This window comes from Erinaceus europaeus, chromosome 9 (genome assembly GCF_950295315.1).
Source record: "Erinaceus europaeus chromosome 9, mEriEur2.1, whole genome shotgun sequence".
NCBI classification, from domain to species: domain Eukaryota; kingdom Metazoa; phylum Chordata; class Mammalia; order Eulipotyphla; family Erinaceidae; genus Erinaceus; species Erinaceus europaeus.
The window spans coordinates 22,485,766-22,494,921 of record NC_080170.1 but is presented as its reverse complement, the minus strand read 5'-3'; positions in this window follow the sequence as shown (position 1 = coordinate 22,494,921).

Sequence of the window (9,156 nt, the reverse complement as noted above, 5' to 3'; positions counted from 1 at the left end):
ACATTACTTCCTGTGGCTTCCTGCCTAAGGAACACTAAGGCACAGTCAAAACTCTTCCAGAAATGATTTCCTCAGCTGTCTCATTGATGGATTTAGCATGAGCATTTGGTCAAAAGGCTCAGCCACTGGTCAATCCAAATTTGCCTATTTACACATGTTTATATTGTTAATCATTAAATGCCACTTGGTTCCTTAAAATGAAAGTGAAAAGAAACTAGACCTGCATTGTATTTTATCACAAGCCTAGGAGATTAGAACTGTGATGGCAAGTCACCAACTCATTCATCTGGGAGAAAAGCCCATGAAATCACAGGCCTCTCTAGCCACCTCCTCAAATGTCCCTACTGTATCAACTCCACAAAAGTTATACTGACTTTATTATCTTTTGTGTTCAAAGCAAAATTAATCATCTTCTACGGGATACTTAAAATCAGATGAGAAGGAACCAACTGGAGCACCCAGTTGAGTGTATTCCCATGTACAAAGACCTGGGTTCAAGTCTCTGGTCCCTACAAGCAGTGAAGCAGGGCTGTAGGATTCTTTCTTTCTCTCCCTCTCTATCTCCCTCTCCACTCTCAATTTTTCTCTGTCCTGTCAAATAAAAAAGAAAGGAAAAGGAAAAAAATGGCCACTGGGAGCAGTGGACTTATAAAAAATAATAAAATATAATGAACAATCTACATTTGCTTTAAAATACTTAAAGAGGCTTAAAGGAGCTTGTTTTTACTAACTGCTGTTACACAAATTCTGGGAAGTCACCAGAGGACTGTAATAATTAACAGACCTATTGCTGATGGCATTTTGTATTAGACTGACCATAGGAGAAATGTATGGGGGGGGAGGGAGAGAAGCACCTGGTTGAGTGCACCTGTTAAAATGCTCAAGGACCCAGGTTCAAGCCCTTGGTCCCCACCTACAGCGGGAAAGCTTTGCAAGTGGTGAAACAGTGTCGCAGGTATCTCTCTTTCCCTATCACCCCCTACCTTCCCTCTGTATTTCTGCTGTCTCTATCCAATAAATAAATAAATAATTTTTTTTTAATGGGGAGGGGATAGTAGCATAATGGTTATGCAAAGGGACTCTCATGCCTGAGGCTCCAAGGTCCCAGGTTCAATCCCCTGCACCACCATAAACCAGAGCTGAGTAGTGCTCTGGTAATAAATAAATAAATAAATAAATAAATAAATAAATAAATAAAATGTATTAGGTGCTGGGTGGTGGCACACTCGAGAACATATGCAACCACGCGCAAAGTCCTGGGTTCAAGCAGTCCCCACCTGCTTAACAAGCGGTGACACAGCACTGTAGGTATCTCTCTTTCTCCCTCTCTTCCCTCTCAATGTCTATTTTCATCCAATAAATAAATAGTGCCTGAGGCTCCAAAGTCCCAGGATTAGTCCCATGCACCACAAGCTAGAGCCGAACAGTATTCTGGTAAATAAATAAATAAATATTTTAAAAAGAAAGAAAAAAGAAAAATCTATTTAACTGGGTATGATTAATAGGTAGTATCTCAACCAAAGTAAAAGATGCTGGGGTGGGTGGGGGGAGAGAGTACAGGACCAAAAAAGATGGCAGAGGACCTAGTGGGGGTTGTATTGTTATGTGGAAAACTGAGAAATGTTATTAATGTACAACCTATTGTGTTTACAGTCAAATGTAAAACATTAATCCCCCAATAAAGAATTAAAAACAAAAAAAAGAATAAGTAAGCTTCTGGTGGATAGGGTGGGATTCAGAACTCTGGTGGTGGGAACTGTATGGAAATGTATACCTGTAATCTTACAGTCTTGTTAATCATTATTAAATCACTAATACAAGATTTAAAAATAAATAAAAATAATGCATCAGAAAAAAAAAAGGTAGTATCTCTTTTTTTGGCCTAAAAATGATTTCTAAGTTGCCACACTACATCCTCCCATGACTATTATGATAGCTCAAGATTTCTTGTCTCTCCCTAGTCTGACTCCTGCCTCACCCCATCCCTTGCCCCATCAGCACAGTTCTCTGGACGATAAGCTTCATGCCATTCCCCAAGCTTGGTCCTAAATCCTCTTCCTTTTTCCATCTACTGTCCCTTTGGGGTCTTCTACAAATGTCCCCAGTGGCTCCTATGCCTGACTGGCAAATCCCCACAATGCTTCTGAGAGACCAACCCAAAACTTTGACCTCGATAGTATTTGTGCTCTCACAAATGCCTTGCAACTTCTTTTTTTTTTTTTTTGTATTTATTTATTTTTTTAATTACCTTTATTTATTTTTTGGCTAGAAAAAGCCAGAAACCTAGAAGGAAGGGGGAGATAGAGAGGGAGAAAGACAGAGAGTCACCTGCAGCACTGTTCCACCACTTGTGAAGCTTTCTCCCTGCAGGTGGGGACCGGGTCTCTGTGCACTGTAATATGTCTACTCAACCGGGTGCACCACCACCCGACCCTGCCTGCAACTTCTAAGATGATGTGATAGTGATAACGCATTCAGTAGAAAGATAACTTCAGATTTTTAATTTTGACCTTTTCCCAAGTTAACAATACATTATATGTCCTCTCACAATGCAGGACAGAGGCAGCTTCTGGTCAGTTCTGTATTCCAGAATGGACACAAAGAAGCTCCAAAGTCTCAGTTTCAATCCCCCACACCACTCGATATGTCACAGCTGGTCTCTCGGTATCTCTCTCTCACTTTCTCTCTCTCTATCGCTCTATATCTCTCTCATTAAAATAAAACAGTGGGGATAGACAACATAATGGTTATGCAAAGAGACTATCATGCCTGAGGCTCTAAATTCCCAGGTTCAATTCTTCACATAACCATAAGTCAGAGCTGAAGTAAAATATATTTAAATACAAAGCATACGGTTAATTGGTTGGGGATAGAACCTGGAGTCTCAGGCACAGAAGTAATGTTCTCTAGCAATTGAGCTATGACCCTAGCCATGGAATCAGCCTGTGTTGCTAAACATATACAATGAAATCATCATCAGTGAACTGAAGGAAGCACAGTGTGAAAAAAGATAACACCTGTCACAGACAATAAACTGTTAATAGCTGAGTAGGCTTGAGAGAAAACCCATTCGAAATATATGTTGTCAGATCTTCCATCCTAAAGTCCATTTGGGGCAGAATCACAAAGCTGGGTAAGAGCAGTTTGCTCCACATCATACCAGGACTTTTTTTTCTTTCTTGGCACTTGAATTGAGGTAGATGACAGGACCACATGGTCCTTGTTGTTCAAAAGCTCAGAGTCTTCAATCTCTCCTAGTAAATTATACCCCACCCACCCACCCTGGCTTTGTGAACTAGATTCTAGAGTTCATTTCTTTTTCTTTTTAATTATTTATTATATTTATTGGCTAGAGACAGCCAGAAATATAAAGGGGGGGTGATAGGCAGGGAGAGACAGAGAGACACCTGTAACATTGCTTCACCACTTGCAAAGCTTTCCTCCTGCAGGTGAGAACTGGGGGCTGGAACCAGGGTCCTTGCACATTGTCACATGTGTGCTCAACCAAGTGCGCCACCACCTGGTCCCAGTTCATTTCTTTTTCTTTCTCGTTTTTTTTTTTTTTAATTTATTTATTTATCCCTTTTTTTGTTGCCCTTGTTGTTTTATTATTGTAGTTATTATTGTTGTTGTTACTGATGCCATCATTGTTGGAAAGGACAGAGAAATGGAGAGGAGGGGAAGACAGAAAGGGGTTGAGAAAGACACCTGCAGACCTGCTTCACCACCCGTGAAGTGACTCCCCTGCAGGTGGGGAGCCAGGGCTCAAACCGGGATCCTTATGCCGGTTCTTGTGCTTAACCCGCTGCGCTACTGCCCGACTCCTCTTTCTCTCTCTCTTTTTTTTTTTTTCAGGTAACAAACTTTTTTGTTTGTTTTTTGTTTTTTACCAGAGCACTACTCAGCTCTGGCTTATGGCGGTGTGGGGGATTGAACTTGGGACTTGAGAGCCTCAGACATGAAAGTCTCTTTGCATAACCATTATGCTATACCCCCACCGGTAACTTAAACTTTTAATGAAACAATACATGAGAGAGAGAGCAGTAGAGAAAAGAGAGAAAGATGACTGAGAACTGACTTACATATTGCTCACATGGTAGTGCTGGAAAGAGACAGCCAGAGTCTCATTTCTTTTTCTAAAATATTCTGTTTATTTAATAAGATAGAGACAGAAAAATTGAAAAGGGAAGATAGAGAGAGAGACACCTACAGCACTACTCCACTCCTCCTGAAGCACCTTCCTGCATGTGGGGACTGGGGGCTTGAACCTAGTTCCTCACGCATTGTAACATATGCGCTCTACTAGGTGCACTAGAACCCAGCCAGCCCCCTTAGAGTTAACTCTTAGTAAGGCAGAAACAAAAAAACAAAGCCCAGTTGCTCTTTAGCAGTCTCACATAAATAATACCCTGGGGGAAATACCTGGATCTATGAATAGTTGTTTATAAACCATGATTCACAGGGTCTCTAGGGGTTATGTAGCAATTTGGGAAACTGGTTAGGTGGGGGCATGTTTTAACTATTCCGTCACCTGCAGGCCTAGAGCGTTTCAGAACTTTTCTCATGATGCTAGGCCATATGTAACACACTTAAGACAGTTCTACAAGACATCAATTTGAGCTAATCAATTCCTTTGAAATTATATCTATCCTAGGTGGGAAGACTGTTTTGCATCACCTAAAAAGCAAAATAAATATGTTTAAATATATGTGTGTACATATACATACATGAATAAATGTATACATATTTTTTAATTTTTTTAAAAAATTGTATATAGTTATTTATTTTCCCTTTTGTTGCCCTTGTTTTTTATTGTTGTGGTGGTTATTATTGTTGTTGTTACTGATGTCGTCGTTGTTGGTTAGGACAGAGAGAAATGGAGAGAGGAGGGAAAGACAGAGAGGAGGAAAGAAAGACACCTGCAGACCTGCTTCACCGCCTGTGAAGCGACTCTCCTGTAGGTGGGGAGCCGGGGGCTCGAACCGGGATGCTTACAGCGGTCCTTGAGCTTTGCACCACGTGCGCTTAACCCGACTCCCTATACGTTTTTTAAAATTTTTAATTCTCTATTAAGTCATATTACAGTCAAGAAAAATACCATCATACTATGACTCAGATGCTTTCCGCTCTGGACAAGTGAGGAGATGACTACCTCAGAGGGCAGGCAATGATGTTTTCTGACCTTCAGCCAAGTGCTGTCTAAACCTCTTTCCACATCACTCATCGCTTCCATCAGGTGGTGATCACACGACCCCATTTTACAAATGAGGACATTGTGCTTCAGAGAGGTTAGGCAACTTTTCTGAGGTAACAGAAATAGCATACAATTGAGCTGGAGCCTGACCATCCCCTGTATGTGGGCCCTTCAAGCCACACCTCTGCCAGAGGCCCACAGAACGGCAAGAAAGCCAGGACTGAGGCGGGGTCCACTTCACTCAAGCCTGGCTTCAGAAGGCATGCAAGCCACACCAGACTGCCAAGTGTGAATTGTTCATCCCACACAGCTCCAGGAAAGGAAACGTCTCTTCTGTTTAAAAATTCCTTACAGAACACTCCTTGCCAGAGATACAAATAAAACAGAGGATTAGTCAGCACCCTGAGAAAAGACCAATTCTGCCCCCCTGACCTTAGGTTACTAGGTCATCTCCAAACCTCCCCCCCTTTTTAAAATTTCCTTATTGGGGGATTAATGTTTACAGTCAACAGTAAATACAGTAGTTTGTACATGCATAATCCCGCCCTTTTTTAAATTATTTATTTATTTATTCATGAGAAAGTAGAGTATTTATTCATGAAGTAGAGAGAGAAAGAACCAGACATCACTCTGGTACATGTGCTGCCGGGGAGTGAACTTGGGACCTCATGGTTGAGAATCCAGCACTTTATCCACTGCACCACCTCCCGGACTACACACACACACACACACACACACACACACACACACACTTTTTTTTTTTTAAGAACAAAATAATTTTATTTCATTTTTATTTGCTTGACTTAAAGTTCTGCCTTCCCTTAGTTTAAAGAATCCAATTGAAGATTGGGGGTAGGTAGCATAATGGCTCTGCAAACACACTTTCATGTCTGAGACTTTGAAGTGCCAGGTTCAATCCCCTGCACGAGAGCTGAGCAGTGCTCTGGTTTTAAAAAAAAAAAAAAAAAAGAATCCAATTGACACTGCTTATTGTGAAAAGCAACAGCCCTTCATTTTTCCACACACCTTTTTTTGCACTCCAAAGACAACTGCATTCAACAATGGTTAGATATTTTGCTTTATATGGCAAATTGGTTGGTTGATATCCGGGGTGTTTATTTCCACAGCTTTAAGTTTACTGTATTTGCTTATATTGCTAATCGAATTTGCAAATGACTTCCACTGTAGAATAGAATAGAAGGAATCTCTTTCATTTCCTTCTCTCTCTCTCCCTTTACACATATCCCCCTTCTCATGTTTTTTTTTTTTAATTTGCTTACTTACTTTTTTTTTTTTTTTTTTTTTTGCTGCTGGGGAGCTTACTTACTTTTGATAGGGACAGAGAAAAAGGAAATAGAGAGAAAGAGGAGAAATCCACAGCACTATTTCACTGTTCTTGGAGCTTCCCCCCTGCAGGCGAGAACTGGGGACTTGAACTTGGGTCCTTACACACTGTCCTTGCACATTGTGCTTGTTAGACCAGGTGCTTTGCCACCTGACCCTGGCCCCTTCTCATCTTTTCATCTACTCAATAACATGAGATCATAATTTTGGTTGCATGGATATTTATATTATAGTAGGCATGTAAATGTTATTTACAACTAAGCTCTATCAAATATATGAAAATAATTCTACCACTTTGGGTGGGGGGAAGGCAGAGACTCTCGCATTTTTATTTCCCTGGAGTGGGTTTTTGTTTCTTTGTCAAATATGCTGCATGTTATTATTAATTAAACAGCAAGCTCTCCATCAACTGTTTAGTCTTTTAAAATATTCCATCACAACAGCTAGAAAGTGGCTCAGGGGTGGAGATGGATAGTATAATGGTTATCTCATGCCTCAGGCTCCAAGGTTCCAGGTTCAATCCCCTACACCACCATTGATTAACCAGAGTTGAGTAGTGCTCTGGTGAAAGAAAGAAAGAAAAAAAGAAAGGAAGGGAGAAAGGAAGGGAGGGAGGGAGGGAGGGAGGGAGGGAGGAAGGAAGGAAGGAAGGAAGGAAGGAAGGAAGGAAGGAAGGAAGGAAGGAAGGGACTCAATGAAAGAACACAGGATTTAAACATCTAAGGTCCCACAAGTTAGACTCCCAGCATGGCATACACTATGATGTTTTGTTCTAGTTCGTTCATTCAGTCTTGCTCTTCCTGCTGTTCAATCTCTCTTTTTTATTAAAATGGTCTTTATTATTCTTTATCATCTTTATTTATTTTTTGGATAGAGACAGCCAGAAATTGAGAGGAGGAAGGGAGATAGATAGAGACAGGGAGACACCTGCAGACTTGCTTCACCACTCGCAAAGCTTTCCCCCTGCAGGTGGGGACCCAGGTCCTTGTGCACTTTGACATGTGTGCTCAACCAGGTGCGCCACCACCCAGCTCCCAATCTCTCTCTCTCCATCTCCATCTCCATCTCCCTCTCCCTCTCCCTCTCTCATAAATAAATCTTTAAAAAATATTCAGCCATATGAAGACTTCTTTCATGGTCCCCTTATGAAGTTTCCTCTTGCACCTTGTGGTGTGCAAAAATTTGATAGGTGCTCTTGGATACCAGGTCCCAATTTGCCCTCCAAGCATCCCCTCCTTCCTTCACCTGGGAACTCACTTTGCATACTGCCTCTACCTATTGAATTCTTCTGTGTTGTTCTTGTCCCTCATTCTGGTGGGGCAGCCTTAGAATAACTTTGAGAATGAGTGTGAGAGATTAAAATCATCATCATCATCAAGACCTTTACCTAGATGAAATTCAATTTACCTTTGATGTTTTCACAGACCATCCAAATTTTCAACCTTTGTTTTCAGTAGCTGCAGATCTTGGACACTTTTGTTACAACTCTCTATATTAGTGAGTCCAAGGCTGACCAGATTATTCCAATAACTGCCTGAAGAGTAGAACACGCGAACTGCTCTGTGGTGACTGAATGTGGAAATCCAGATTCCTTTCTGCATAGCTGCAGACTACAGTTACTGTGCACTTGTCTGTCCTCCATCCATGTGTTCCCAGTGAGGATTAGAGATGCTCAGTTTTGCCAAGGCCATGTGAAATTCCATTCTTCTGTTGGGAAGTACCAATAATCCTGTATCTTAGTCATACACTAATCTACATGACTATCAAGTGCCAGTAAGCACACAAAGTACCACTAGACTCTCAAGACTAGCTGCCGTTTCCTTCTAATGGCTAATTTAAAAAACTATACCAAACCATCATACAATGCATAAGTCTGATCCATACAACGTAACTGTTTTCTTCATAAAGAAAAACATTTTGGGCAGGGGTAAATAGCATAATGGTTATGCAAAGAGACTCTCATGTCTGAGGCTCCAAAGTCCCAGGTTCAATCCCCTGAATCAACATAAGCCAGAGCTGAACAGTGCTCTGGTAATTAATAAATAAATAAATAAAATATTTTTAAAATTATTTATTAATGAGAAAGACAGAAGGAGAGAGAGAAAGAACCATCACTCTGGTACATGTGCTGCCGGGGATCGAATTCAGGACCTAAGAGTTAAGAATCCAATGCCCTATCCACTGCGCCACCTCCCAGACCACAATAAAATGTTTTTTTAAAAAGAAAAACTTTCTTTTCTTTTTGCCTGCAGGCTTATCGTTGGGGCTGGATGCCTGCAGTCCAAATCCACTGCTCCTGGTAGCAATCTTTTTTTCCATTGTTGTTATTATTATTATTGTTGCTGTTGGATAGGACAAATGGAAATTGAGAGAGGAGGGGAAGACAGAGAGGGAGAGAGAAAGATAGACATCTGTAGACCTGATTCATCACTTATGAAGTGACACCCCCCCACACAGGTGAGAAGCCGGGTTTCAAACCCAGATCCTTCAGTGCGTCTTTACGCTTCATACTTTGTGCACTTAGCCCATGCATTACCACCTAGCCCCCACAAAAAACATTCTTTGACCCTTGAGTTTCAAATCCCAAATTCTGGTGCCTTGGTTTATTTCTCTACATT